At 38.0% G+C, this 22,186-nt stretch overlaps 1 long non-coding RNA gene across 2 annotated transcripts; it reads right to left on the bottom strand.

Annotated features, from left to right (window-relative positions):
- Positions 1-9,836: 9,836 nt before the first annotated feature.
- Positions 9,837-21,180, bottom strand: LOC135278416 (uncharacterized). 2 transcript variants are annotated; one of them, XR_010345935.1, is made up of 4 exons: positions 20,576-21,180; positions 16,455-17,103; positions 12,767-12,884; positions 9,837-10,365 (listed from the first exon to the last, which is right to left on the bottom strand). It is a non-coding gene; the product is annotated as an uncharacterized LOC135278416 (long non-coding RNA). The 2 variants fall into 2 exon arrangements; XR_010345929.1 differs by lacking the exon at positions 9,837-10,365 and having other exon boundaries at positions 11,870-12,884.
- Between the last annotated feature and the right edge of the window lie 1,006 nt (positions 21,181-22,186).

Below are 22,186 nucleotides of genomic sequence, written 5' to 3'. Positions count from 1 at the left end.
CCCCCTCATCCTGCCCAAGAAAGAAACACAGATTCTTTCATATCCTCTAAAAATTAATGCATCCAAGGGTCAGTGGCCATGAATATAATTTCCAGTCCAGGACATTTGCATAACAATCAGTCTGAACTGAGTTTTGAACTAATTGCTTTTGGCTAATTATGCTTTTTCCTTATGGTTAATGATCCCTTATAGCATGGTTTTAATGGGCTGCTCATCAAATGAAGATCTTTTTTTCTTATGGGTTTTCTGTTGTGCTTTTTTAAAAATCCAATTGCTTTTAAATATATTTTTAGCATCATGAAAACAGCCTTTCTACCTCATCAGCATTCTGTTGGGTAGTTGGAAACAGCTCATAGCTTGATCCTTAGTATTAAAATGTAAGAGGATGTGGCGAGTTAGCCCTGGTTGGATGCCAGGTGCCCACCAAAGCCTTCTATCACTCCCCTCCTCAGCTGGACAAGGGAGAGAAAATATAATGGAAGGCTCATGGGAAGAGATAAGGATAGGGAGTAATAACTCAGCAGTTACTGACACAGGACACAGACTTATCTTGGGGAAATTGACTTAATTTAGTATCAATCAAATCAGACTATGATAATGAGAAATAAAACCAAATCTTAAAACACCTTCCCATGATCTGTCCCTCCTTCCCAGGCTTAACTTCCCTCTTGATTTTTTACCTCTCCTTCAGCAGCACAAGGCGAACAGGGAATGGGGGCTATAGTCAGTTCATCACCCTCTGTCTCTGCCACTCTCCCTCCTCAGGGGGGAGGACTCCTCACACTCTTCTGCTCCAGCTTGGGATTCCTCCCATGGGGCACAGTTCTCTGTGAACATCTACAGTGTGAGTTGTTCCCACTGCAGTCCTTCAACTGCTGCACTGTGGGTCCTTTCACAGGGTGCACTCTTTCAGGAACAGACTGCTCCGTGAGTGGATCCCCCATGGGGTCACAAGTCCTGCCAGCAATCCTGCTCCAGCCTGGCCTCTTCTCTCCGTGGATCCACAGGTCCTGCCAAGAGCCTGCTCCAGCATGGGTTTCCCATGGGATCACAGTCTCCTCAGAGCATCCATCTTTTATGGGCTGCAGGTGGATCTCTGCATCCCTGTGGTCCTCCATGGGCTGCAGGGGCACAGCTGCCTCACTATGGTCTGCACCACGGGCTGCAGGGGAATCTCTCTCTGGTGCCTGGAGCATCTTCTCCCCATTCTTCTGCACTGACCTCAGTGTCTGTAGAGTTGTTGCTCTCACATATTCTCACTCTTTTCTCTAGCTGAAATTGCACAGTTTTATTCCTCCTCTTCTTAATTCTCCTGTTTCCTAGGAGACACCATCTACCTGCTACCACCACTGCTGGTCGGCTCAGTCTTTTCCAGCAGCAGGTTGGTTTTGGAGCCAATTGGCGCTGGCAACGCTGGAAAAGGGAAAAGATTCTAGCTGTGTCTCACAGAATCCACTCCCTCACTCCCAAAACCTGGCCATGCAAACCCAATGCACAGGTCTGCAGATGGCTTATTGAAGAACAGGAATTCATACTGGAGATGAAAATGAGACGTGGCGCAAGTGGGATGTTCATCACCCTTCATGTCGGTTTCCCAGAATGCATTCCCTATAACTGTAATTCTCAGTGAAATAAAATTGCTCATATTTTCTGGAGCTGGGAACTAGAAAATTATGATAGCTTTAGGTCCAAGGCAGTTTATTGGTTGGTTTACCTGGAAATAAAAGATCAGAAAGCTTCCAACTTCAGCAGTTCATTACTCTGCCAAGTACATTGGCAGGAAAGAAGGTTAAGTACGATGTCTGGAAAACACTTTTTTGCTGGTAACCTGCCCGACTTTTAACCTTGAAGTTAATCAAAGTTGATAGCATTCCATAAGGTACTTTGATTTAAGAAATATATAACTGTAGAATATCTAATTGGAATTCCTCAAAACAGTGGCAACTGCCAAAGAACATAGAAAATATTTTCATCTCCATTTGATTTGTTGCACTATGCCCTTGTCTGAGACTTCTGAGACTGATACAGAGAAGCTGAAGTGAATATTCAGGTAATCTTAACGCTCCATCACACTTTTGGATGAGTGAGAAATTCTAGGAGTCAGACTCTACTGGAAGCATAGTAAGCAGATACAGTACACAGATACTTCTAAAATTCTAAAAATCAGGTGTAAAAGAAAGCCTTTCATGGGTAAGAGAGTTATCAAGCTAAATATGGGTGCATTCTTTTCCTTTACCATGTCCCATATAAATTTTAGAGAATTTTTAAAAGATGGGTGGCTGGGTCCTGCTTCCATACCAGAACTTTTAATGTGAGAAGAGCAGCATGGTCTACCACAGTACCACAGTGCCTGGTGTAAGGAAAGAGGAGAGAGTAAATTCTATGGGGCAAGGCAGACTTTTTATTATATGTGCTGCCCAGGGATTAACAAAGCCAAAACACCCTGAGTGCTGGAGAGGAAAGGAGTTGTCCAGGTTGATTCAGAGCTGTTTATTTAATGAGAAAAGAAATTTTACTAAGGTGTCCTGAAACTCTCCTGCAATGAGGTTGAGTGACTTAGCAGAAACACATTTGAGGAAAAAGAGGCAACTCATTGCCTGAAACTTTCCCAGAGAGTGCTTGCAAGTGACCTGGAAGATTCCAGCAAGAGCTGGGAGCTTGGCTATAAGGGATTTTATTTTATTTATAGCAAGCTGAAAAAGACAAGAAAAGTGCAACCAGCTCTCTTCTCCCTGCCCCACTTTCACCTCAGATTTTTTTTATGAGGCTGAAGAGTCAGAGCAAGGCCAGTTTGGCACAGTAAAATTTTCCAAACTTCATTTTTTTCTGGTTTAGGTAATAGATTAAAAAGGATGGTGGTGTTTTGTGTAAAAGCTTATTTTCCCCCTGTTTTTTCCTTTGTCTTTTTTTTTTCCCATCAGCTTCCCTAAGAGATCAAAAAAACCCCACTAAACCACCCCTCCAGATCTATTCTGCATAACAGACTCTGCATGTTAGCTCAGGTATAAAACAAAACCTTGAGTACACATGTGGAGTATTTGTCAAGCTGCACAAACTCACATTTGCTTTAATGAATGGCACTTTCCAGTTTTAATGTGTGATTATTCTGTTATGGGACTAAACTTTGCAGGACCAGAGGCTCACAATTATTTCAGTCTTCACAATTTCCTCACAAATTTTCTTCCCTTTTCATATTAAATTTAAGGTAGCAACTTCCCAGACTGTCTTTCCTATGATTCTTTGATTAGTAAGCTGCTATTTGTTGTCCTAGAATAAATATATTACTAATCTAAAACAGACTCCTTTCCTTAATGTCAGCAAGTGTCTATTTGTAAATCAGGTCAAATTACTTCTATCAGCTGTATCTGTACAGCTCTTTCACTTCTCAGTATTTCACCATAAAGAGTCTACCAAAATTGCCTCAATTTAAACATTCTTTAGTGGATATTGGTAACATAATAGTTGGACTACAATCTCAATCCAAAGATATCAAAGCTAATTCATTATTAACCTGAAAATCTACCTAGACACAAGGAAAAACCTGCAGGAAGTCATACATTCACAGGCAAGTCTTGTGATCGAGTACATGTGCCTGGGAGCAAGGGACGTACTCTGATATTACTGCCATAGCATTTGTCATGCTGTGTATCATACAGAAGGGCACTGAGTTCTTGGAGTTACAGCAAAATACTTCTCTCCCTTCATCACTTGCCACTGTTGTCTGCCATTTACACTGAAGACAAAATAAGCCTTCTTAAAATTCTCTTTAAAACTTGAAATTACTCAAAAATATTAAAGATAATATTTAGGACAGAGCCTGATGGCGAATTGCCTGGGAGACATCAGTCTCTAATCAAGTACAGGCTTCACAGAGGCTCTGGAATATGATTCCATAGTAATATAAAAGAAACTGTCCATATTAGCAAAATGTAGTACTTAGGACTGAATTCTGCAGTAGTCTATAAACACAGTAACACATTTGAGCACATTAACAAATTAATAAAGATTTAAGTCTGAGGTTTGCTTCTGGAGGCAGGGACAACAACTAATATAACACCAATCTCTCTAGGGTCTTGGGGGCTTCTCTAGGCTGTAGGAAATGAGAAGAAAGAGAGGAAGGGTTGCTGGCATGTAAATGAGGTGTTGGTATCTAAAACAGGGTGGGGGTGTCCTTTCACCAAACAGGAATCCAACATCTCAGTAGTCTTTTGGATATTCAATGCATAAAAAAGTGGGGCAATAAGGTACTTCCCTTGTAGTACTAGTGGTAGAGCCTGTAGGTTCTGATGCAGTGAGTGCTGTCAGGTTTCACTGTGCTGCTCTGAGATGCTGCTCTTCCTATCTGGAAGAAATTCGGTAAAAGTGTGGGGAAGGTTCGCTGAAATCTGTTCCAGGAGGAAAGAAGTCAGTGGTTATGGTGAACCTCTGTCTCTGCAGAGGAAATATATAATATCCTTTTGTCTTAAGTATTTGGCTGTATCTCTTAGTAATTACTATAAATTTGACCCAGTCTGGCTACCTTGCCTGTGGTATATTTAGGCTACTGTAGTTGTATTCATATCCCAATTGTTTCTTTCCTTCTAGTTTTACATTCAAATGATGCTACTTTTGCAGACAAAGTATCCTGACAAATTGTCAGGAAGAGGAGAAAACCATTTAAGAATGTCACTCTTGTTTAGTATTTGGGGGCAGTGAACCTGAGAAAATTGCATCTCTGCAGGTGTGGTTCATCTGCCTGAAGCTTGAGGTGTGAGCAGTCAGCAGTAATCTCCAGCCGACTACTGCATGCACTGTTCTGCTAAGGATGGAAGGAGGATGGAAACCTGCATGCCAACTTTACAAAGTGCTGTTTTCTCAAAGAAATCTGGGCAGTGAAACCCTGAGCCCAGCCTAGGTGTAATAGTGTAGTAATAGCAGAATAAATAGGAAAATAATATAGAAACCCTAGAGCTGGGAAAGATAAGATTTTTTGTGTGTATGCATAGATATCTTTCTAAGAAATAAAATGTATGTGGGTGTTCAGATATCTGAAAGCATGGTGGAAATGCTTTTCTGTCTCTTGGACATGTATTCACTATTGGCTCTATGTGTTTACATTTGAAATATCAAGTCAGAAGATTTTAATTCCAGAATTTTTAAAGTGAAATTAATTTACTGATTCAGACCATCAGGGAGGAGAAGGGAAAGGATGAGTGAGAGAAGGTTCACAGGATGGAAGCGTTGTTTGGTCCACATCTTCATGTGAAATACCTTTCATGTGCTGCTGATTTTGATGCTCTGCAGTTAAAGAGTGGATGAAGTATTTGAGTCTTTGTAACTATTATATAGTCACACTATGTGTGACACCGCTGCTTCATGGTTTTGTCACATGGAATTGTACTAGGAAGTGAATTCTTAAGATGTGTTGGTGTTAATAATCATTCCTGCTGGAATTAACACACTGTGACTAAGCCTCCAACCAAACTCCTAGAGCAAGCACCCATGCATGTAATGACTTCCTACGCTGTCACTCACCCTGAAATAGAGTCTATCTCACCATCAATCAAGTGGAAGCTGGCAGAGATGATAGGCTGAGATGCTTGCTTTAAACTTGTAGAGACAAAACTGCAGTCTTTGTTTCAGCTAAAGCTGACAGAATGACCTAATAGTGCTTTGCTGCCAACTAAAAGTGTTCATATGTGCACAACACACTTCAGGCAGATCAAGTTAGTCCTGTCAGAATGTCCCAGTGTTGCTGCTGTAGTTACACAGAGCTTCTCCTGCCCTACACTTGACCAATAGAAAATCTTGTAAGATTTTCCTCTGAGAGGTGCTGTGCTATCTTAGGCAGCAAACTGCCTGGCACATTCATCAAATATATACGTAATGACTGATTCAGAAAGAGGGCAGGTGAAGAAACTGTGCTGACTTACTTTGTTTTACTACACGAAATTCAGATCAGAAAAAAAATAGTGAGGTTTTTTCCACACCAGTATGTGCTCTCTTCCACAGTTTCATGGAAAATATTAGCTGCAAAAGCCAACAATCTAATACAGCTTCTCTCCATTCCTCAGAATTTATTCCACCTTGAATACTACAAAAGTTTTAGAAAACTAGCAAGTCTCAAGTTCCCAAAACTTTATCAAGAATACCAGAGCACAGTGGGGAAGTATTTCCACTGAGCAAAGTACTTGGACATAAAATGTGTGATTGGAAACATACTTAACACCTCTAATACCAAGAAAATCCTCCAGCAGAGAGATGATTAAAGATGTGACAGAAAAATCAAGAGACGCAATTTGTTGCTACTGAAGTTTTAAGATTAGATGGAATCTAATTAGTCTGTCATTAAATAAAAGGTGATGAATGACATATCCTGCCTAATTGTTGTTGGGAGGGATGTTTTCAGCTTTGTCCTGCAGCAGTGATAACCTTTTTTGTTAGCAATAACAATACCTAACTAATCTCTTTGGTAACCATAACTTGTTTCATAATGTTGTCAAGGTACTCTTGGCACATCTGTTTCAATATTTTATAATGTGTTGACCTCTCTCTTCAAGGAATTTGAATCTTATTTTTTGTTGTCAGTTACAGCAATATCTTTCGGAATATACAGTATTTGCAAGGTGTTTGACAAGGGATGAGCCTTTTGTTCTGTGCTTGCTTGGTCTTCACCTAAGATGGGGGGATCCAACTGCTACAGGAATACAGATCCATAATAATAATGGAATTTTTGTTCTCTCCAGTGTCACTAAGATTCATGGCAGATCCTTTTAAACTGAAGCTGTGTTACTGGAGTTGAGTGTCTGGGCTCAGTTCCAGCAGCTTAGACTAACTCTCTGCTAATGCTGCTCAGCAGATAAAGCTGGTTATTACTGTGCTCTGTTCTAGTGACTGCCAGCAGATTAAATACTCAGGAGAAACTCAGTAGCATCCTTACAGCTTTGCCTGAGACCTGAGAGGCTGCAGGCTGCTGTAAACCTGTTCTGCCTGCAGACAGCACCACGAGCAGCTCACCACAGCTGTAATGCCACTGCTTGTGACACCCTGGTGCTGAGCCTGAGCTGCTAACTCCAGGCAAGGTTTATAATCTCAAGCTGTGCTGTCCCATGCTATCACCACAGGGTTGTTCATCCTAGAAAAAAGAAGGTTAAGGAGGGCAGCCATCACTGATCTAGGGAGGGATTATAGGGAAGACAAGCTCCTCTTGAAAATATACACTGAAAGGACAAAGATCAGTGAGCACACATTGCAGCAAGGAACAAGAGTAATTCCTGGTGGACATAAGGAAGAAAATTACTCTGAAAGAGGCTCAGTGCTGAAAGAGGTTGAGCAGAAGGTCCCTGGAATCTCTGCCCTTGTAAACACTCAGTGCTGGACTGGGTGAGGTGTGAGCTCACAACCTGCTCACAACTTAGAAATTGGTCCTGTTTGAAAGAAGATTGGCCCTAGGACCTCAGAGGTGCCTTCCAGTCTCAAGAGTTCAATGGAAAGAGGGCAAATCCTACACAACTCTTCTTTTTTCTCCTCTGGCAAACTGATATCTATGTAAAAATACATTTTCCAGCACAGCAGGATTTAATTTAGAGATTGTTTAGTAATGGTAACTTCTTGTCAGTTGTTATAGTATGAATGCAAAATACCACCTCAGGAAAACAAATTTGTGAGGAAAAATGTTGTTGACCCTCCTGTTATGCCACAGAATTTTACACTTCTGCCATCATCTCAAGTCTTGTCTGATGGGGCACCCCCACTCTCCCCCTCCCCTTTTCAGACTGCACTGGAATCTAGAATTAACTAGAGAAAAAGATAAAAACTAGAGATCTTAATTGAGTCAAAAAGCACTGGAACTGCAGGGATTTGCTCTACTCCCTTGCCAAAGGGTATGAGTTTTTCAATGCAACTCAGATGCAACTATTGACCTAAGTACTATGGTATTGACAGTGTTCAGGAGAAGATATTTTGAAAAAAAAACATGGCAAGGCATATCTCCTATCTATCTATCTATCTATCTATCTATCTATCTATCTATCTATCTATCTATCTATCCACACACACTTCTGCTTTTCCAGTCTGTTTCCATTTCTCTGCCTCCAAGGCACTTCATAAGACAGAGGATTATATCATAGATTTATATCAAACTTTCACAGCTCTTGAAGGACTTTTCTTCCATGAATTTGTCCAGTCCCTCTGGGACACTGCATCAGCAGAAGCAATACGTTGTAGTAGGGAGTCTTATAGGAAAAAACAATTTCCTTTAGTTTTTAAAAAATCTGTTACCAAATAAAATCAGCCTCTGTGATAAATTCATGTTTCAAAGAATTGACTTGTTTGCAAGCCAGCTTCTGTTTTCCATGCAGGGGGAGGTTTTGGTTTTCCTAAATGAATTACTGGACTTATTTAGCAAGAACAGCCCTAAGCTCCTTATTAAAATGACAAAAACACTAAATATTTTTAGGACTCTCAGCAGTTCAATGGTAGAGTTTTATGCAATGCATTTTCTTAACATGCTGAGAGTTTCACTGTTTCTCGTTAGTCCACAGTGGTTTCTGGGATGAGTAGAACAATTATGCCAGTCCCAAAACACTTATACACATGAGAAATACTTGAATCCAGCAGTATTTGACTGATAGTCTTAATTGAATTTCCGCTGACAGAAGGTGGTATAAATTCTTTACACTTTCTTTCAACATAAGAGGCATCAAAACGGAGGATGTTCTTTTCATTTTGATTCTGTCTAGCTCAAGAATTACTGTCTTCTAGGAAAAGTGCCAGAGAAATAATTCCATTTTTTTTTCAACTTTCATGTCACAGTAGGGAAAAATGAATGGGGAAAAGATCCTTGTACATATCGTCTTATCCAAGAAGTGCAGTTCTTGGTTCTCCAGAGCTGAATGCCTACTCTAACAGACTGAAATTACTACCATAACTCTTTAAAAACTCCACTGAGCTTTTCAGGACATGGGATCATGAAACAAATCCTTGTTTTCTTGTCTCTGGGCTGCAATTCATTCATGACTCAAGTATCAATATGGATTTACTTCCTTGCCAAAGAGTAAGTTCTTCAATGCAACTCAGTTGCAACTCCTGACCTAAATGCCACGATATTGACAGTGAATGTGGAGACAACTTATGGCTGGCTATTATGAGAACAATGCTTGTACACACTGTTTTCCTCCTGACTTTCAAGCTTAATAAGAATGCTCACATTATAACTCATCTCAGTGAAGTAATTATGTGTAATTGCATAATTACCCGTTACAGCTGTTTGACTTACTGGCACTTAAATTAATTAAACTAATGTGATGCACAACCACAAGTTAATTTAAAACAAGGAAACCTTAGAATGATCCCCCTTGAGGTTGTCTACGCAGGCATTGATACTGTGGTTGAACAAAAAGTGAAATGTGGATCCTACACGTTTTCTTGTACCTAGAGCTTCTACACAGTTACTTTTAACTGGTGATGAGACATGGAATTAAATTATAAACTCTGTAATAATCCTAAACAAAAAAAAATTACAACGCTCTGAAATTAAAATAATCTCGTGCCCAAGAATACTCGCCATGCTCCAAGTACTAGGAAATAAAAGTGCTTGCAGGCAAATAACCATACGTTTGTTTATGATAAATATTTCTCAGTGGTGGCCAAGGCTAAACTTGGATTTAGCTCAGTACCTGCTGGTATATTTTATTTTCTTCTAGTTTAAAATTCAGTGTTTGAGTCTTGTGCTCAGTCAACTATTCTGATATGCAAATTACTTTAATGGATTGACTTTTTCCTCCTACAGTGAACTCCTAAATAATATGAAAAGGCATAAGATTCAGAATATGAACTTCAATAAAGAAAACGGAAGGATTAACATAATGAATAGCAAACAGAGTTCTGTCTTTAAATCTATAGTTTTGGGGACATTCATAATCCCAGAATTACTTTACTAAAAAGAATGTGCTACTTAGTTTTGACTCAGAAAAGCACTATTTATGTACTTAGTGTCTTTATCTGAAATTTGGTCTATGCATTTCTTCAAAGAAAAATGTCAAAATCCACTCTTGCTGCAACAGATGAACAAAGCCTTCGTTCTATTTCCCCCCAGTCTCTGCATGCTATTGAACTTTATTGCTATAAATAGAGGGTCTGGTTACTGTGATGTGTTTTACTTGTAATAAGGGGAAGCAGAAAAGTTCATGTCTGCTCTGTGCTCTGAAAATATGAAAGCAGTTCCTGTGGTGAACAATGTTGGAAGCTTAAATACTTTTCCATGAAGGAGAAGGTTTTCTGAGTTCCTACAGATTTCCGCTCTCTGAAGCTGAGTCTGGGGCGGGTTGGCACTTCATACATTGAGGAAACAGCTTGCTTGGGTAGGAGACTCTCCTTTTGAGAAAACTGGAAGAGAAACAGAAGCACTTGACTTCCTCTGGGGAGAAACTCGATGACCTCCAGTAATGTTTTCCACTCTTGACAAGCAGCAGCTCAAACAGTGCACTTAGAAAGTAAGAAAAGAGATGTCCTTGAGACTCAAGCTGCTTGTGCAAACTGACAGTTTCTTGGAGAAGGAGCCAGCCACAAAAAGGAAGAGGCACGTACTATTTTATGATTATTATGTATTATTTAATATTAATTTTAATTATATAATATTATCATATTAGTGCTTTTTTGTATCTTACAGCACCTTTTCATGGAATTAGCTGATAACCACAAGAGGGCCTAATAAGGTATTGCAGTGTGTAATACTGCATCCAGTGCTTTTCTCCCAAGGTTTTACCTAATCTCCCCATTTTCTTTCACTCTCCTGAGGGAGTAATTTGAGGCATTCTGCTACACTTTTGTGCCTCAGATGACCAGGAGGTTTGGTGATACAAACTATCCATTTTAATAGAGTGCTTCAATCTGCTGTTTAGGGCTGAGACATTGTACAGTACATGTCAATGTCTTTTGTCAGTTACCTGGCTAATGCTCTATAAATGAGATTTTTTAAAATTAGCTATGTGCTGATAGTGAAATCTGTGGGTTTTTTTCAGTGTGTTTGAAAAATTAACAGAAATAGTTCTGAAAGCATCACAATTTAAGACTGCTAAGATAGCAAAATGAGGCAGGACTCCTGACCTCTGAAAAAGAGATCATCAGCAAATGAGAACAGCAAAATACTTTGTGCAGCAAAAGAAACTGGAGGAACAAAAATCAGTGTTTCAATGTAGCTGGATGAGTACAATTTTTTATGATGAGGCATTTAGATATTATATGTGCTCTATAAGAGTTGTCCATTGTAGATTATTAACAGAGAGAGGATAATTTATATATATATATATATATATATATTTGTTACTCAAAGTTTCCACCAACTGTTTGGTAAGTTAACCAGAAATTTAATTTTTACTTACCAATAATATAGAGGCTCCTGTTGCACTGAGCAGAGAGGATTGCTCTAGTTTAGTGCATGAAAATAAAAGAACCAAACCATCTAGAGATCAGTTTTTTTCTTTTCATATCCAGGTTTTCCCATTGTCAAAATATTGAATTGACTAGATGTCTCTGTAAAATTTTAAAATTTGTAAATACACTACTATACATACCTGGATTAAAATATCTTGAAGTGGATTTCAGATAACATCATAAAGTTTGTTTTTTTTTTAAAAAGATATTATTGCTGGGACTCAGTGAGATGTTTGTCAAAGACACCTCCTACTTGAAAAGAAGTATTTCTGCAGAAATAAAAAAATCTCAACCAAAACTTCTGGTATAATGCAACAAATATATTTTATCTTTTTTTTTTTTTTTTTTTTTTTTTTTTTTTTTTTTTTTAACAGTGCTGACTTCAACTCAGGAAAGACAGGTGTGAAGTCTTTCAATAGAAGTCTAATAAAAGTGATACACTGAGAAAATGTGATTATCAGCTTCAAAGAAATTGACACAATTTTACTATGTTGCAACTTTTTGGTTGTTCATTTGGTCTTTATGAATTAGCCAGCTTTTATTAGACCCCTCATACTGAACACATAGCTAGGATGCTGTTAATGGGCTTTTGAAATCAAATATGTGAGTCTCCAGGTATAGATCCTAAACTGTTCTTTGGCTTCTTTTCATTGGATGATTGCTGCCATACAGACTGAGCTCACCCCGGTTTATGGTACATGTGGGCCATTAGAGATACTTGAATGCTTTCTTGAATGCCTTCTATCCCAGCTTTTGAAGTGGAGTATCTGTATTAACCCTTTATGGTCTGCTGGGTCACACAGCAAAAGTACCTTGCAGTTAGGGACTGCACAGATCCACTCTGGGCTGCACTGCACTGCTCTCTGTGTTCTCATAGCTGAAAGCTGGATCTGTGAATCAACTGACAAAGACTATCTTAAAATTCTCCCCAAGAGCATGATTTTGACTGCCTCCATGCTGGGAACTTGTCTCTAACTAGAGCTTGAAAAGCCTTCTTGTATTGTGCAAATGAGCTCTTCATCTTGATACTGAGCAGACAGCTCAGAGAGTTCACAAAGGGAATCATGGTCTTGTTCTTCTCATCCATGATAGAACAGAGGAAAGAACTACTTTAAACCCAGAAACTGCTTGAGGATGAACAGAAGAGCTGCACACAAAGGATGAGAGTGTTTCTTTGGTCAAAGGATTTCTTTTTTTGTAAAGCTTCTCCTACTTTGGGAGTTAAACACCATACAGGGTGCCAGCCTGCTTTGGTGGTGCATATTATTGCTTGAATATGTCACCCTTATAAGTGTGGAGAAAAATTTCCATCGACTTTGAGAAATTAGCTCTTCTGAAACAGCCCAGTGCTTACTTCACCATGTTGCCAACATGGATTCACCTCAGCTTGGCCACACAGAATGCAGTTGCTGCTCCCTTGGCCAGCCTCCAATCTCACCATTAATCCAGGGAATTTTACCTGTGTGCACTTTCTGCATTAGGAAGAGATAAGTAAATGTCAAAAGATAGAACACATTCAAGAGCTGTCCCAATGGCATATGGTTGTCCAAAATTATCACCCTCTCACTGCATGGTTATTGCATGCTAATTAATGCAGCAATTAATGTTCTCCTGAGAACATACTGGCACCCTAAACCACTGAATCACACCCAAACCTGAAATAAAATAAAATAAAAAAAAAAAAGAAAGAAAGGAGGGGAGGTTTTTTTTTGAAAAGCTCTCACAGCAGGTTTTACATCAGGAAGTTCCAGAGCTGGCACACCTACTCTTTATAGATCTACTTTTAACACGTTCTTGATAAAGAAACCCTTTCATTGGAGACGTCAGAGATTGATTGGCTGTTACAGTACTCCAGGGCTGCTCAAGAAGCTAAAAACAGAAGATGGATCACCTCTATTGGAAACCCATAGATGCAACAACCAGTAAAATATGTTGAAATTGAACTTGCTAACGTCTTAAGCCAAGACCAAATATGTTAGCATCATTAAAATATCTTCTTGCACAAATGCTATTGGCAGAGCATCGGCAAATCTAATGCAAACTTCTCTGTAAATATTCAGGACTGGAATTTTAAAACTTGAGCTTGCTAAAAATATTTGTGGGTTGTAGGGACAGCAATGGCAAAACAATACAAATAGGATATCGAGCCCTGCCATTTACACTAGTTTTAATAGCAATCATGCAGTTCAATTCTTGATATGATAACAAATATTTTGTACAGTTGTCTCATGATTTTGACTATGGAGTGCATTTTCCAGGCCACTGGGCAAAGGCCAGTACATTTTAAGTTATAGTTGCTCCTTTACATGCAGTTAAGTTTTAACAATACACTGGAATTGATTACCATTAAAGCACCAATTTATTCACATTAAAGCCCTTATTAGCAATGCATTCCCATATAAACTATGAATTTCCTTCTTGCCATTAAATTTCAAAGTACTGGTATCCTTTAATATTTTTCCTCAAGTGATGTGGAACACATGGTCTTAATGGGACTATAATTAGCCATCGAATTTAGTTGTATATACTAAGAATGTATATTCTGTACCAATCTGTAACCCTCTCTAGTTTGACGAACACAGAAATCTTTTTTTCTTGAGAAAATGCAAACAACTGGCTTTTTAAAGGCGCCTAATATGTCTTTCTGCAAGTGACAGATTTACATCTTAAAGCACTTCATTATTCATATGATGTTTAAGCATGAGAACCATTCTATTAAAGTCATTACCTAAATTAGCACTTGCTCAAATGTTTGCATGAATGTAATTTTAATTAGGAGAGCACTGCATATAGGAGATAGGTGATAGACATAGTTTGCCTTCCACCAGCCTCTCATTTCTTCCACCTATGGGTTGGGCTTTGTGTTGGCCTATGGACGTTTCAAAAATCTGTCATCACCTGTGTGTACTATGTGCCAACACATGGGAAGTGAGGTTACTCTCCTGGCTGGCACCAGTTCTATAGGATAGGGAGAGGTGAATGCGACTACTTTTTCTTTTTCATGCGTGAAACTCCTGAAGTTTACAAATTTCATGAAAACAAAATACTGGTAGGGGTTCAAGAGTAAATTTCTTTTACAGTTATCAGCTTTAAGTTTTACATGCACCTGAATTTTCAGAATAATATTCTGGGCTCCTTAGAAATCATAGGTGATAAGCTAATGGCTTCAAAAGGACTAGGATCTCACCTGTACTACTCTTGTTCAAATAGAAATTCTTCTGTTCTCCAATATTTAATATCTTGAAAATAGGTTTCAGTAATAGCATATTAAAATTAAAATTAGCCTAACATTTTAGTCCTCTCTGTAGAAGAAATTAATTTAATGAATAAGAAAAGTGTGAGTTTCCACTTTTTTATACATAATTTTACATTAGTGGGAATATTAAAAATAGCTTTTCTCATATTTGCAGATGTCTTGTGAGCATGTGCTCTTCATGATAGTCTATGGTAGTTATGGATATCTGTGGATACATTTTTCTCTGAGGTCCTACTCCTGAAGTTTTAATGTATTACCAAAAATATTTTTCTCCTTAAATTTGCCTTCAAGCTCCAGATGTCATATGTGCCTATTGGCAAGCATTCCTTTTGTTATGCCCACCAACTGTAACAGGCTTATTTGTGGATTAGCTGTGTCTCAGCTGTAAAATTAATTCAGGAGCACAGCCTGCTGTTCCAAACGAAGCCGTAACAGAAGGAAATGTTGTTTCCACGGGTTTGTCTTTTAAAGATTTTTATAATTGGTTAACACTGTTTTGTCTTTTTGTTTTTTGGAGACAATTAATCAATACTTTGTCATGTGTAACTTTTATTTTCTATTTTCAGTACATTGCAATATACAAACAGCAAAGTCAGATGATCGTGTCCTCTAGCATGCAAGGAACCAGAGAGCCCTAATTAACTGATCTTATTGTATAGCAGATTTAGCAATTAATTTTGAGTCACACACCCATGAACCGAAGATTTCAGTTTTCAGCTTTCTGGATTTTTAAAAATTTAAATCAGGTTTTGCAGAATAAATGTATATTTTCACTATTTTTGCCACTCTCAGTAAAACAGAAGGCAGATGGCTCAGTGCCTGAAGCCCTGCTCTTGCACTCAGGTGTTGCAGGCTCTGTTCTTTGGCCAGTGCTGCTGCCTGAACATGTGAAAACACCACAAGGTGTGGGGAGAGAGCTGAGACTTCCTTTATGGATGTTTTCTTTATGCACAAGATACATTTTTTTTGGACGCACTAAGACTGTCCTCATTTTTGTTAGGTATTGCTCGTAAACATAAAAAACCCTCCTTGCCAAAAGCAGTGAGGAGCCTTTCAGCTGTAACAGGCTTTGTAGGTGCCCAGAGCCAATTTCAGTGCAAATCCCAAGAGATGAGTTTAAAGTCCTTTGGACTTGCAGAGTTGATCAATTTGGTGCTCTGTGGACACCACCAAGCTGAAGCAACACAACTTAGTGACAGAGAGCAAATGCTCGCCTCCAGCTGAAGCAGTGGAAAGCTAAGCTTTGAACACAAACAGGACTGACTGTTGCCAGAGCCAATTTAGTGCAGAATTAAAGCAGCTCAAGGCTTTAAATGGCTAAAGATTACCACTGGGTAAATTGTTCCACTCCTTTTCCTTCTACCAGTGCCCAAGCTAGTTCCTCATGCAAGTTTTTATGAAAATAGAAGGCAAATGTTTTGCAAAGGAATGTATCTGGAATGTGAAGGTTCTTTCTATTCGTTATGACAGGAAGCATTTTTACACACACAATAAGGAAAATGGATGGTACTTGCCTTCAGAGGCACTTCCCCAATTATTAAGTATGTTTTCCTTTGCCCAGCTAAGAAGAGCTCTATTTTTTCCTATGGTTCTTTCTCCATTTGTCATATAGCTTGTACTAGGGCAGAAGACTGGCACCAGCATATTCCTGGAGTGAACCTCACCATCCAACCACTTTTCTGTTGTGATGTGAAGGCCCTTTTAGTACACTGGGTGTTTGTCTTAAACCAAAACCTACCATCTTTTGAAAAGTTGCTCTCACTTTTGATCAATTCAGCCTGATTACCTTTATACCTGCATAGCCTTGAGCAGTAATGTCCATTACGAATAGTCCACGTTGCTTTCCCCTGCTATTCTGTGAAAAGAAAAAAAACAAACCACTGAGTAGCTACTCTATGCTTTCTTTAATGGAGTTGCTGCAAATAATCACTTGAAAGAAAACATGTGAATCTATAGATTGCCTTCCAGAACTAGCTCAAAAAACATATAGAATTGCAGAAGCCTTCACGGGAAAGAAGGAACTGTCAAACTTATGTGTAGTGGAGCATATCCAGCTGACGGAGCTTGGGGGATGGAGGTCAATTATACGGAGGGACAGAGGATACTCAAAGCTTTTCATGCTTCCTGAGGCAGGAATTGAGGGAGGAAACAGAGTGAAGTGGAGGAAAGAAGATAAGAGGGACTTCCAGGAGGACAAAAAGAAGTGGAGTGAATTGCAGTGTTTATAAAGTCTTATTAAAAAAAAAAAAAAGGTGAATGGCTGTCCAGGTGATAATTTAAAGGAAGCTAGAAACTTCATGAAGAAATCTTCATGCTAAAGCCAAAGTATGAGCTAAACTTCCTCCCAATTGCTATTTTGTGCCATCTTGCCATCTTGCAATTTCCTCTTTGCATTTTCTTCAATCTTCTCATGTTCAACCAGGGAATATTTAACACTGTGAATTAATAAAATGAAGACATAGTTTAGTTCAGATTCCTGATACTCAAGTAAACCCCAGTCCCTTGGGCTGCAGCAATTGTATAATGATCATTGAAAACAGGGTTCAAGGTAATTTAAAAACAGCAGAGGGGACTCTGAGGTGAGTTATTAGAACCAGGCATCTTTTCAGGTGCTCATTAAGTAACAATAATTTTGGCAATTATACATGTAGCTCAAGAGACGTGACTGGATCTCAGTTGCACAGAAGGAAAAGTTTTCACACAAATGCATTCTCACACACTTGATGTAAGATAAACCAGTGAAAACTGATTTATACTCTACAGTATCCCTCAGGACCTGACCCAAGCCATTAAATCACAAGTCACAAAAAAAAAAAAAGCTTCACTTTATCTGACTAGCATTGACAAAATGGGAAACTTTTGCCTGTGATGAAGGCCTGAATTTCTGTTCTCAGTATGAGGACTCTGGTGGCACGGCTATGTCTGCCAGGAGAGGAGAGAAATGCTTCTTCTGCCTATAGTGCTCAGACTGGGTGGCGTTGGACTAAACCCCAAACTTCTGTCAGCTGGCCCATAAAATAATGTCACTGTCTTTGCACATTGCACAGTGCAAGGTGTAGCTACTTGCAGACCTTCAAGAGATAGAAGACCTAAATGGGTGAAAAACCTAATTTTTCTACAAATATTGCATCTTCCCAACACAACTGTGTGGGTACAGCTAAATCACAAGTGTGTATGTAACAGAGATGTAAAATGGCTCAAATCAGAGAAATCTGAACTTGTTGAAGGATCTCATGTATATGTCAGAATTTTATTTGTGGCCTTAGTTTTGACTATATGTAGGTTGAAAGAAAAATACATTTTTAGGCTTCTACATTTATTATTATGTATTAGATCAAGCCCTGAATTACACAAACAGAGTTCCTCTTCCACAAAAGAATAAAGCTTTTTCTCTGACAATCTGTCATGATTATTTCTTGAAATAAGTATTATCTCTATAGTGATGGGTTTTGTAAATTCACCATGCAGTATTTCTGACATACATTCTATAATTTGCTGAGATTGAAGTGTCCAGGGCATAACGATTTTGCTGCCAACATTAAACTGACAAAGGGCAACAAATAAAAATGTAAAACTATGCAACAATTCTGCAATCTTTCATTGCAAAAATAGGCACTTCATCTCTTTTATTCCTGTTTAGCTTCTGGTAACTGCTGCTAGGAGGATAATTTAATCCCAGGATTTTTTTCAGTGAAGTTATGGAAGGTACATCAAAGAGAAGCTATAACTTTAAAGAGAAATTTAAGACAGGTTGGATGACTTCAAACTGCATTAGGAAGAACCATTCATGTTAGGACAAAGACTCTGTGTTTCCTCACTGAAAGGCCAGGAAACAAAAGCATTTCACTTTATCTGAAGGACTCATTTTACTTCTTTGCAGTTCTTGCATTCAGACTTGCTGTTCTTCTGTCCTCTTTGCAAACAGCATGAGAAATAGTTTTATGTAACAGAATCTCATTTTCATAACTCTTCCAGTTACAGCCCTTAAATATTTCAGTGGATCAGCTAAAACAATTTCATGCAGAACTGGGCATGGTCTATTCCTGGCCAGTCAATTTTCTGCATATGCAACAAAAATCATAATGTAGGTTTTAAGGTCAACCCCATCTCCCTCTTTGACCTGATCAAAGAATTGTTCCAGAAGGTATGGACACACCTCCTTCCAGAAGGACTGAGTCCCACATCAAGAAGCAAAATTTAAGAATGTGTCTTCCAGAGGCTCAGCAGGATTATACATTACTGTCACGGTGTTTTAGAAACTGCAGTACTTATCCCACATTCACCGGAGGAAACCGACAGAAGTGAAGATAAAAGGAAACATCATATTGAATTTTTCAATCACTTGAATTAACTTTCAACGCCGTGCAGGTAGTCTGGGAAAACTCCGTGTCCAGCAATATTTTAAATAGAAATTACTGACATGAAAAATTAGCTGCATGCATGAATTGCATCGCACCTCTCTGGTTTGAGACAAATCTACTGGTGATATCTACCAGTTAGGTGCTCCCAAAGGTAAATTAGTGCTTATTTCTATTATAAAAATGATGATTAAACTACAAGTCTTTGGTTTCCACCTAAAATTTGATTAGGCTAGGAGTTCACTTTTCCTTACTGCAAAAGTATTTGCTCCTTCCCCCTCCTTTATCTTGTGTCAACAATACCCCTCCCAACAATATAATTCTCCTGGGAAAGGACTGGTTGCACAAAATAAGAGCTGGATAGAAATTCAAAGTTTTCAGTTTGCTGACAGGTTTTCCACTAAAGAGAATAATAAGTAACTTTCAGTGTAAACATTGTTCTGCAGCAAACTAATTTAATGGACCTTCTAGGTAGCTGTAAATCATCAGCTGTCACACTGTAGGTGTGCAATGTGCTATGAAACATATCTGCATATATATACAGATCTACCTAAATTGTCAATTAAAATATTGCACTGATTTGAAGGCTCCATATAAACTTAGTAAAACTTAATAATAAACGAAATAAAACTTAATGAAGCATAAGGTTATTTGTCCTTATTATATATTATTCATTATATATTTTAAAATTAATTGCTTTGGTGTTCAATAGGTAAAAATTATATTCACTTGTAGACTAATATGCAATATAACACCTTACAAATTAATTGCATAGGAACACTTTTTTATGAGACTGTCCCTTAGGTTAACATTTTTCCTACTGTTTTCTGCTACAGTGATCCATGAATCATCAGAGGGAATCTGTCATAAGATTGACCAGGAACAAAATACGAAGAAATAAGCAAGCTCTCAGTGTGTGAGTTTCTTACTGTGTTTAATTTGGTTCATTTTTTGTGCATGTAGCAAGCTGGATTAGTCTAAATTAAATTGAATTCTACAAATGTTTTTATATTAAAGTTTTCCCTAAAGCATTTTTTTAACTCTACATATTCTATTGGTGGATGTTCCCTTCTTGATCCATATTAGATGGAGCCTTTATTTCCCTCAGCTGTTCTTTGCCTTCCTGTGCTTCCTCCCACCTCTTTACTGAACAGCTTCCAGGAATCCAGGCTAGGTTACCTTAATCAAAACCAGCTGGATTTATAGAAACTTCTTTAATTGATTACTTGATTTAAAGTAACTGACTTTGGTCATCATGAGTTGGGAATTCACACACTTGCTTTTACTGGGTGGGGGAGCAAGCGGTAATCTATCATAAAGGACACAATAGAAGGTAGAAATTTCTTTAGCAAATACATGATCTGTAAATCAGAGTATCCAGACACATGCAGAAACTAACAGTAATGTTTCAACACTGAATCAACATTCAGAATTGATCTAGCTGGAAAAAAAACCATCTTATACCACTGGGGCTTCAAGTGAAGGGGGAGTGAGAGGAAGAGCAAGAATAAAAGAAAATAAAGGCAAAAGATTAGAACAACAGGCTGACCTTGTCCCTGTCTTCATTCTCTTCAGTCTTGGATCTGGGTACACACTGAGCTTCTTCAGTAAGGTTCATTTTTTAGCCACGACAGAAATGCCAATAATCAAAGGGATCAAAGCACAAAAGGATGTGGTGGAAGACAGAGTTAAAGATCCAGAATGCCTTGCTATTATCCCCCTGGCAGTGGCCACTCTTCTTCTACTACAGAATGATAGCATGACATAAAGATGTTTCATTCCTCTGATAGGCATATTTTGAAAAGAGACTGATTATAATTTTCACTGAAAAATATTGTGTAAGAGCACTGTTTCCTTGACTACTCACTCAAACACCAGAATGGCCACCAAAGCTGGATAATATTGCTCTTTCCTGGGTCAGCTGATATAATGAAATGAAAATGAATAATACATTTTCAATATGAATTTTAGACAACATTTAAAAATACTAGAATTAATGAAATCTTTGAAATCTTTTGAACTCAGCAGTGGCTGATTATGACACTCAGAAGACAAATCAATGTAATGCAAGAATTACTGATATTAATAATTTAGCTCCAACAATCCAGCAGGATTTTTTTGTGGTCATAACATTGAAACAATTGATGAGTTGAAGCTACAATGAATAGGGATTGCAATAAAGTAAGCATTCACCTTTAAATGGAAATTCAAGAGACAGGTAATATTTGTAGTAGAACACTGCCTAATTTCAGAGAAAATATTTGGTGTGTTAGAATGACATCTAGTGACTAGTTCAGGATCTAGTGCTGAATTATAAAAATAGAAACAAAGAATTAATTTAATATTCTGATTCTTTATTTGCTGCCCCCCCCATGAAAGACATAAATATAATGAACACTAAATCTATCCAGATACAAATCTTGGAACTTGAAGAAAACTTGAAAGTAAAACTTGAAAGAAAATCATGTTAAATTAGGGTTAAAGGCAAATAGTGCATTAATGTAGGGGGGAAAAGCAATAAAAAGACTTCATGTTTCTGAAATCCTAGGAATTCAAAATTATGATTGCATCCCTCTCTTCAGTCTGAATTTATTCTTCAGGAAATAATATTTTTTATTTTGTATGGAACAAATTCAGTGAAAAAATTGTTAAAAGCCCTTTAAAATAGGTGCCTGATCAGAAATTTAAATTCACCTGCATTGTAAAAAAGGTTTGACAGAAGCCCAGAACATCCCTTTGGAATGATAATCAGCGGCCTTCTTCCACTCAACATAGTCCAGCTGCTGACTCACAGAGCACAGCACAACAGGGAAAGAGTACAAAATCTACCTTATGCTCATTCAATATTCACGTATTTGATCAATCCTAACAAAATGCAAATATTTTTATTCCATGTCTAATACTGCAACTACAACGTCTTAAGAAAGGAAATTTTAGAGACGAATAGAATGGAAGTGAGATAAAAAGTAATTTCTATGGCTACAAGCGGAGACTAAAAGTAATTTTTAACCTTATTTTTGATTTTTATTATTTTCATTAATAAAATAAAATAAAATAATTTTATTATGGATAAATAAAAATAAATGAAATTTCATGAATAAATTAAGTATATTATTTTATTAAGTACATACCTGAAAAGATTGAACTGTGCTCTTTTCAC

Source organism: Passer domesticus, chromosome 1, assembly GCF_036417665.1.
Source record: "Passer domesticus isolate bPasDom1 chromosome 1, bPasDom1.hap1, whole genome shotgun sequence".
In the NCBI taxonomy this organism is placed as follows: Eukaryota; Metazoa; Chordata; class Aves; order Passeriformes; family Passeridae; genus Passer; species Passer domesticus.
The sequence above is the reverse complement of the archived record's forward strand: the minus strand, read 5'-3'. Positions and strand labels throughout refer to the sequence as shown.